Genomic DNA, 7,669 nt, shown 5'->3' with positions numbered 1-7,669 from the left:
GTTGAGGACTACTGGGCTAGGGGTTGGTGGTGTCTTAGTAATGGGTTAGCATGCCTCAGCTTAGTTGGGATGCTGAAGACAACAGCATGCTGATGTGGCCTGGGGAAGCTTCTGGAGACTAAGATTCTGCACAGGAGGTTTTCAGCTTTAGGAATTGCTTTTCTGAGATTCATGTTTGGTGTTTGTGATTCAAACTCAAGGCCACCAGAGACACTAGCACTGAGCGGCATCCCCATCCCAGTCCCCGAAGTAAATTGTTTGAATTGGGAGCTACCTCATGGAACAGTTTTGCATCTACCTTGTCGGGGTCTGGTGCTAGCCACGACCCTCAATTATTTATCTACCAGACTCCAACATAAACTATCTCTCTCTGGACCAGCGTGGAGGACATGGGAATAAAGACACGACTCACATTCGGAGGGAAGATTCTCAGAGATCCCTCATGATATGCTGAGTTCACATCCTGAAGAATTCTTCTCGTTTATTCTCCGAACAGCCTTTATACCAAAACTTAATTTCGGGGAAATACCTTAGCATTCTGTCTCCTAGGTAACCAGGTGAATGGCTTTCAGTCTGTCCACAACTACCTGTGTGCTGTGTGTGCTAGCTGTCACGTAGGCTTGAATCAGCATCTCCATCAGGCATCCTCCAAATTACAAAGAAAGGAGCAACATCCTGACCTTTTGTTAGGGCAGTGATAGCATGTCTGCAGGGCTACGTGACCACCTCAGGTGGGGCCTATGACTTCAGAGCCTGGCTGCCACACCATATAGAAATATGGACCTACACTACCTGCTGGGTTACAGGGTAGTCAGGTTTCTTTTCCCTTCCTTCCTTCCTTCCTTCCTTCCTTCCTTCCTTCCTTCCTTCCTTCTTTCCTTCCTTCCTTCTTTCCTTCCTTCCTTTCTTCCTTCCTTCTTTTCTTTCTTCTTTCTCTATCTCCCTCCTTCCCTTCCTTCCTTTTTTTCTTTCTTCTTTCTCTCCCTCCCCCTTCCAACAAACTGACAAAACCAGTCTCTGTCCTTTCCCCAGAGACCCTGAGACCCCCCTTGTTTCCACCGCAGAACACCCCACCCCAGGTTGTTGGCCTGTCCGAGGTTAATGATGCTCATGCAAGAGCGATTCCCCTAAGGCTTGAAGGGGTTTAAGGCTATTTTCGCAGCCAAGAACGGAACTGGGATTAGAGACAGTGTAGTATTTTATTTTGTGATCCCTAAGAATAGTTAAGAGCCTGGGGGGGGGGCTTTTTCTTTCTTTTTTATCATTCCTTGGGAAGTGATTGCCCTCTAAAGATGTAACTGTGCAAAAGCACACAAACTAATGGCTGTTGGCTGCCCTTTTTTTTCCTCTCTGTCTCTCCCAGGCTGCCTGGACAGCATAATCCTTATCATCAGTGCACTGAGGACAGCCAGCTGGGCCTGACAAAGCTCTCACTCCCAGCAGACTCTGCTACAGTTATCTTGTCTGCACTCCCCCCCTCCCCCCCCCCACACACACCGGGTAATGTTTCTATGTAGGGAGCTGCAAGCTTTCAGGATGTCGGTTTGCGCTTTCGACCTATAATTGGGCAGAGGGATGGAAGGAGAAACCCACGGTTCAAATCAATGGGTAGAATAGCACCCCTCCCTCACAATCGTACAAACAACAGGTGGTTTGTTGCACGCTGTTAACTCTTACACACACACACACACACACATACACACACCGCCCTGGCACACACAATATCGTAGGTGGAGCTTTCATACTGAGTGGCACCTGCTGGTCAGAGCCCAGAAGCCTTTCTGGCAGGGTCGGGCAGTTGGGGACTCCTGCCAGCGGGACACCAGGCTTGAGGTTGTCCAGGGACTTGAGGCTTCGTGTACTATTGACATTGGGTTTTTTCTTTCTCCTCTGTCCCTCTCAGTGTATCCCACCGCCCTCTCTATCCACTTCCTCAACCTTAGGTTCTCCGGGGAAGGGTTATCTCCATTCTGACCCTCCAGCAGTTCCCGGGAGGGCTATTTTTAGCAACGGCCACTCGCTCCAACTAAGCTCCAGGAGGAGCTGCGGTGTGGGAGTCGACGCCGCCCGTACAGAAGCCACCCGCTTTCTGGCATTGTTAGGGATGCGCATGGGAGGCTGGGGATGCAGCTGGTTTCCTCTGTAGTGCCCGCCAGGTGGGCGGTTCCGAGCAGCGCAATCATCCAGCGGCGGAGAGGCTTGCTTTCCCGGTGCGAAACGCCGTGCTCTGCAGCCAGCTGCAGCGCAGGCCCGCCCGCCTCGGGCGCCGGGTGGTCTCTGCAGAGGAGGAAGTTCCCGGGCACCGCTGCCTGCGTCACAGCGGGGCTGGCACCGCGGCGGCGGCTCGGCAGGCGGCAGCGACCCCGGGGCCGGGCGCTGGGCGGCGCTGACTGCCGCGGGCCTGGCTGTGCGCTGGGCGGCGCTGGAGGCGGCACCGCTCGCGGCCGGGGAGGCACCGGGGAGGAGGAACAGGGCTGCGGAGCTGGGGCGTTAGCTGCGTCCCGGCTCCGAGCCCGCGAAGAGGACGAGGACCAAGGCGCTGCCGTGGCCGCGGCCGCAGCACTCTGGGCGCGACAAGCCATGAGCAGCGACCCAGAGGTCGCTGGCCGCCGCTGAGCCCAATCCGGACACAGCTCGCCGAGCCCCGGCACCCTCTCCTGCCAACACCCTCGCCCCCAGAGGTAAGGGCTGGGGAATCACGGAGGGATGGAGAGGCACGGCCGACACACGGCCACTCGACTCAGTCCTCCCGGCGCGCCCCAGCCCGGATGCGCCCACCCCGCCTCATTCGTGTTCCTGCCTCCTCCGGGCTCTGGGACAGGCACAATGTGGTCGCCTGCCCAGCGTGCGGTCCCGGGAGCCCGCCAATTCCAACCCCACCCAACCCACAAGGGTCCTGGGATCCTTGTCAGGGACCCCCCAGCCTGGCGCGTAGCGCAGCTCGACCGCACCAGGTTCTGGGGACTGGGGGAGGGGCGCACGAGGAGAAAACGCGGTCGCGGCAGGGATGGCCTGGGCGACTCTCCTTTTTCCATACCTTCAAAACCCCGGAGATGCCGGGGCCTGTTTTTTTTTTTTTTTTCTGCTCTTTTCCCCAACCCCCTCGCCTCCCAGGAATGCCTGAAGTTACACTTTTTTGAGGAAGGAGGGGGAAACCGTGGTCTCCGTGGGAATCGAGTGAGCGCCAGCCCGCTCACCTGCAGGACCAGGGGGGCGGGAGGGGGCTGGTGCGCATCCCACGACCCAGAGGTCAGGTGTCTAGGCCCGCAGTTGCGGCCAGGACATCTGCCTTTATCCCAGATGGAGCCTTGCTGATCCGTCGTTTTCTGTGGTTCCCAGCATAGAGGTGTTCAGGGGCCTTAGGGTGTGCTCTGTAAATGCCTGTCTCTTGTCCAATAGCCAATTCTTCCCCCACCCCCCACGCTCTGCTGTGTTCCTCAGATTTCAGTTATTTTCAAATCCTCCGAGTTTACCTGGCTCAGTCCACCCCTGGTCCCTATGTTTATGCAGATGTTTTATTAGAGGGTGAGGGCAAAACTTCACTGGGTTTCCAAGTCCTTAAGCATTTTACCCTCACAACAAATCCGCTAAACATTTTCGGGTTCCTATCCTTAAAGTGGAAAAACTAAGACTTAAGCGATCGTTGTGAGAGTTTGGCTCGGAGGCTTGCAGGACCCGTTAGAGCCTGCAGTAGTCTAAGAAGTGTCGCCCCAACTGACGGTCGTTCGCGTTTCTGCCAGGTATTCAGTGGTGGACCAGGCATTGAGATGCCATCTAGGTGACAGGAATACAAGTGATTTTAAACCTCTTGGTTCACACCAGTCTGCAAACCGCCAAGCCTCTCTTAATTCTCTAACGACTTGTACAAAGCTACGAAACCTGGCTGTAATCCGAACTTCTTAGACTCTTACCCAGATTTGCAATCCACGCTGGACCTGTGGACAAAGCTATCGGGTTAGATCTACACAACTCTGTAGTAGTGTGATAATAGAATTTCTTATGACTTAAGACAAGCTTGGAGGTAGAGGGCAGTTTTGCAAGCACAAATATTTCCCTTTTTTTATATTCTAGACTGACAGCAGGTAGGGCCACCATCTCCATGGCTGTGAAAGGCAGGAAGCATGATTTACTGTTCTTTTATTGGTAAAATCGCCTGAAGCCTTTGCTAATAACATTAATCTGTTTCTCAGACTGACTGTGCACTTTATTTAACCAAATCTTGTGAGTTTTTGTTTTATTGTTTTATTGGTCTCATGTAGCCCAGACTGGCCTCAGATTTCCTATTTGCCAGACGATGGCTTTGAACGTCTGATCTCACAAGCGTTGGCTTTAGGGGGAGTATGCTATCATGTCCAGTTTATTCTGTGCTGGTAACTGAATCCAGGCCTTTATGGGTACTAGCCAATCTTATCAATTAGTTACATCCCAAAGAAGAGCAATTTTTTTATTTTTTTGAGATAAGGTTTCTCTGTGTGGCTTTGGAACCTGTCCTGGAACTAGCTCTGTAGCCCAGGCTGGTCTCGAACTCACAGGATCCGCCTGCCTCTGCCTCCTGAGTGCTGGGATTAAAGGTGTGGGCCACCACTGCCCACTGTAAAATTTGTCTTTTCAAACAACACAGAACCAGAAATATTCTTAACTCCGAAGGCCCAGTTTTTATAAAATTATTCTGGCTGGTTTATTGATTGAGACAGGATTTCTTTGTGTATCCTGGCTGTCCTGGAACTTGCCCTGTACCAGGCTGGCCTCAAACTCAGAGGGCTGCCTGTCTCTGTCTCCCGAGTGCTGAGATTATAGGCATCAGACCCATTGATGGTTTTTAAACCTTCTGTAGTATTTTAATCTATAGTCATTGGTGTCGTTATAATATAGCCCAAGTTTAAAGAGAAATGAGGTGAAATTTCTATTTAATCCGGCGAGACTTGTCTTAATGATTTAGTGTGCGGCATCTCCTTAATGTAAACTGGTTGTCCTGATATCTCTCCGTCCATCCAGAGAGAGATGGTGCTGTATCCATTTTATAGAATGGAGTTCAGAGTGTATGACTTGCCGAAGGCCATGCAGCTGGAATAAATGCTAGCTGGTGCAGATAGTGTTTGATTTTAGGCACTGCGTCACTCTGCAGCTCAGACTTGCCTCACAGTCCTCTTGATTGATAGGGTTGCAGATGTGAATCTCCATACCTGGTTCTCTTGAATTTTTAATGTTACACTTTCTCCCCACTATCTAAGTCCTCCTCTTTTTCCTCTGCCCTAAATATGCTTTTAACTAACAGTAACACCTTCACAAGAAAACAAAAATTAAGAATATACAGTAACCTCTCTAGGGTTTGCGAGGCCTCTACTATGCAACAGAATTTGAATTTTGAATAAGGACAAATACTTCAAAGCCTATGTTCTTTTGATTGATTATAAGTAAGTGAATAATTTGAAACACCCCTGTGGACCATTCTGTCCTGCCCATTGGCTGGGCTTGTCCACATGGCAACAGTGTCTCATGGACTGTAACACATTGCCAGAGTTCCTACTTCATCCCTGGAATGTTGGCTGTGTCTCTAGTCTTGGTTCAGCCCTGATGGCATGTTACAACTCATGAGGATGACATTCCTGTGGATGTGTCTTTGACGCCATTTCTTTTAAAATATAAATGGTGGCAGAGCCTGGTGAGACATTCTGTAATCCCAGCGCTTGGGAGGCAGAGGCGTGAGGATTGCTACAAGTTTAAGGTGAGCTTGGTCTTGGCATTGTGAGTTCCAGGCTGGTCTGGGCTACAGAGTGAAGCTCTTTCTCAAAAATAAATAAGTAAATAAAGCATTAACATATATCATAGTAGAATATATGCATCATTTTAAATTGGACCGGTGTACAGAGCTTAGCCCCAGGTAGGCATAGTTGCTGTCAACTTCTGGATGCAGTGCAAAATAGGTATTCAAAGGGCCCACGGGATTGAGCCCTGCTGTGTAGTGGAGTGTTAGAGTCTGTGCCGTGTATGAATTAGATGAAGCAGTACCTGTGAAGACAGCGCCCTTGTCTAGCAGAGGAGCAGTAAGGACTCCATCTCTGTAACCGTCTAGATGTCTAGAGCCCATGGAGGTCTCTGCTTTCACTTTCTGTGTTTTGTACCTGCAAGTGGTGATTAGTCAATCTGCCATAGACTCACTCTTCCTCCAGCTATCCGGGGTTGGTCGAAATCCGTTTTTAGCATATCTAACTTTGAATCACATCCGTTCTTCAAGTCTTGAGTTAGACGCTCTCTCACCTTTTTTAGTGTTTCCTTTGTTCTGTGCTGCATACTTTAAAGAACTTACTAGAACTGTATCAGTGGATTGGAATGTGTATGCTTTGGCAAACAAGTGTTCCTGTTTTTTGCCGCTCAGGGTCTTGCAGCCTTGCTTATCTCTCAAACACCATGAGGATGCCAGTATCTCCCCACCACACACCTCACCCTCTTCCACCACATCACTCCCCTCTGCAACACTGCACGGCTAAATGCTCCCTCCTCTCCAGCCCCTGACCTCCCTCTGCATCTTCCCTCAGTCCAGTTGCACTTCCAACAGGAGCTCTACTGCTTCCATTTTTTTTCATGTCGTTTTCCCAGGTATGCTACAAACGACAGTAAGTCGTTGAATGTAGTAGACCTTTCTCTATTTATTTTTCTTTGCTTAGGATAGCATCTTGATGTTATTTGTGTCCTGAAAGAAAGACAAGTCATGTATTTGTAAGCAATCCTTCCACGGCATCTAGGAAAGATGCCCACATTCCTTGCTTACCTTTAAGACTTACTCGTCTCAACCTCCGTGCTTGTTCTTTTACGTGGATGTATGTAGGGTGTGTACTGTCTGTGTTCACATGTGGGCTCTATGTGTATGAAACTGCACATGTGTACGAGTTTGTGTGGAGGTTTATGGTTATCAACCAGTCTTTCCTGAGCACTTCGTCTTATTTATTGAAGCAGGGTTGTTTACTTGATCCAGGAGCACACCATATATATAGTCTAGTTAGCCAGTTTTCATCTGAGATCCCGTCTCTGAACCCTGATTCCACCTGACATTCACATAAGTTCCGAGGATCTGAACCCAGGCTCACTCTTGCAGGGCAAACTCATACCTCCCCAGCCACTTTCTTCATTTACCATGTTTCACTAGTATTACATTTACTGGAAGGTCACAGTTCTTCTTCTTCTTTTTTTTTTTTTTTTTTTTTTTTTTGATTTTTCGAGACAGGGTTTCTCCGTAGCTTTTGGTTCCTGTCCTGGAACTAGCTCTTGTAGACCAGGCTGGCCTCGAACTCACAGAGATCCGCCTGTTTCTGCCTCCCGAGTGCTGGGATTAAAGGCGTGCGCCACCACCGCCCGGCAAGGTCACAGTTCTTAAAGAACTTTAGACACCATGAAAGAAAGACATGCTTCATTTATAAATTGCTCCTAGAGTCATGTAATAAACATCATTGCATTATAAATCTGTTGAGCACATTGAAATCAGATTGCCCGGAGTAAGGGGCCAGTGTGTGTGTGTGTGTGTGTGTGTGTGTGTGTGTGTTTGTGCGCACGCCCGCGCTCGCAAACTTGAACTCAGGAGTCAATTCAGGCCTTTGCACAGGCTTCATACATCACATGCTCCTCCTGAGTCCCATCTCTGTACCTTTGTCTGTGTCAGCTCTTGGGTGGCTTT

General features: G+C 49.7%; 1 protein-coding gene across 2 annotated transcripts in view; it reads left to right on the top strand.

The window, feature by feature from the left end:
* The first annotated feature begins 2,398 nt into the window (after positions 1–2,398).
* Positions 2,399–7,669, top strand: part of Lrrc8c (leucine rich repeat containing 8 VRAC subunit C) — a 79,969-nt gene continuing 74,698 nt past the window's right edge. For both annotated transcript variants that reach the window (XM_057772219.1, XM_057772218.1), the window contains exon 1: positions 2,399–2,681. The gene's annotated coding sequence lies outside the window, so the exon portion shown is untranslated. The remainder of the gene's footprint in view (positions 2,682–7,669) is intronic.

Source organism: Chionomys nivalis, chromosome 6, assembly GCF_950005125.1.
Source record: "Chionomys nivalis chromosome 6, mChiNiv1.1, whole genome shotgun sequence".
NCBI lineage: Eukaryota > Metazoa > Chordata > Mammalia > Rodentia > Cricetidae > Chionomys > Chionomys nivalis.
Note: the sequence above shows the minus strand (reverse complement) of the source record. Positions and strands in the feature narration are given on the sequence as shown.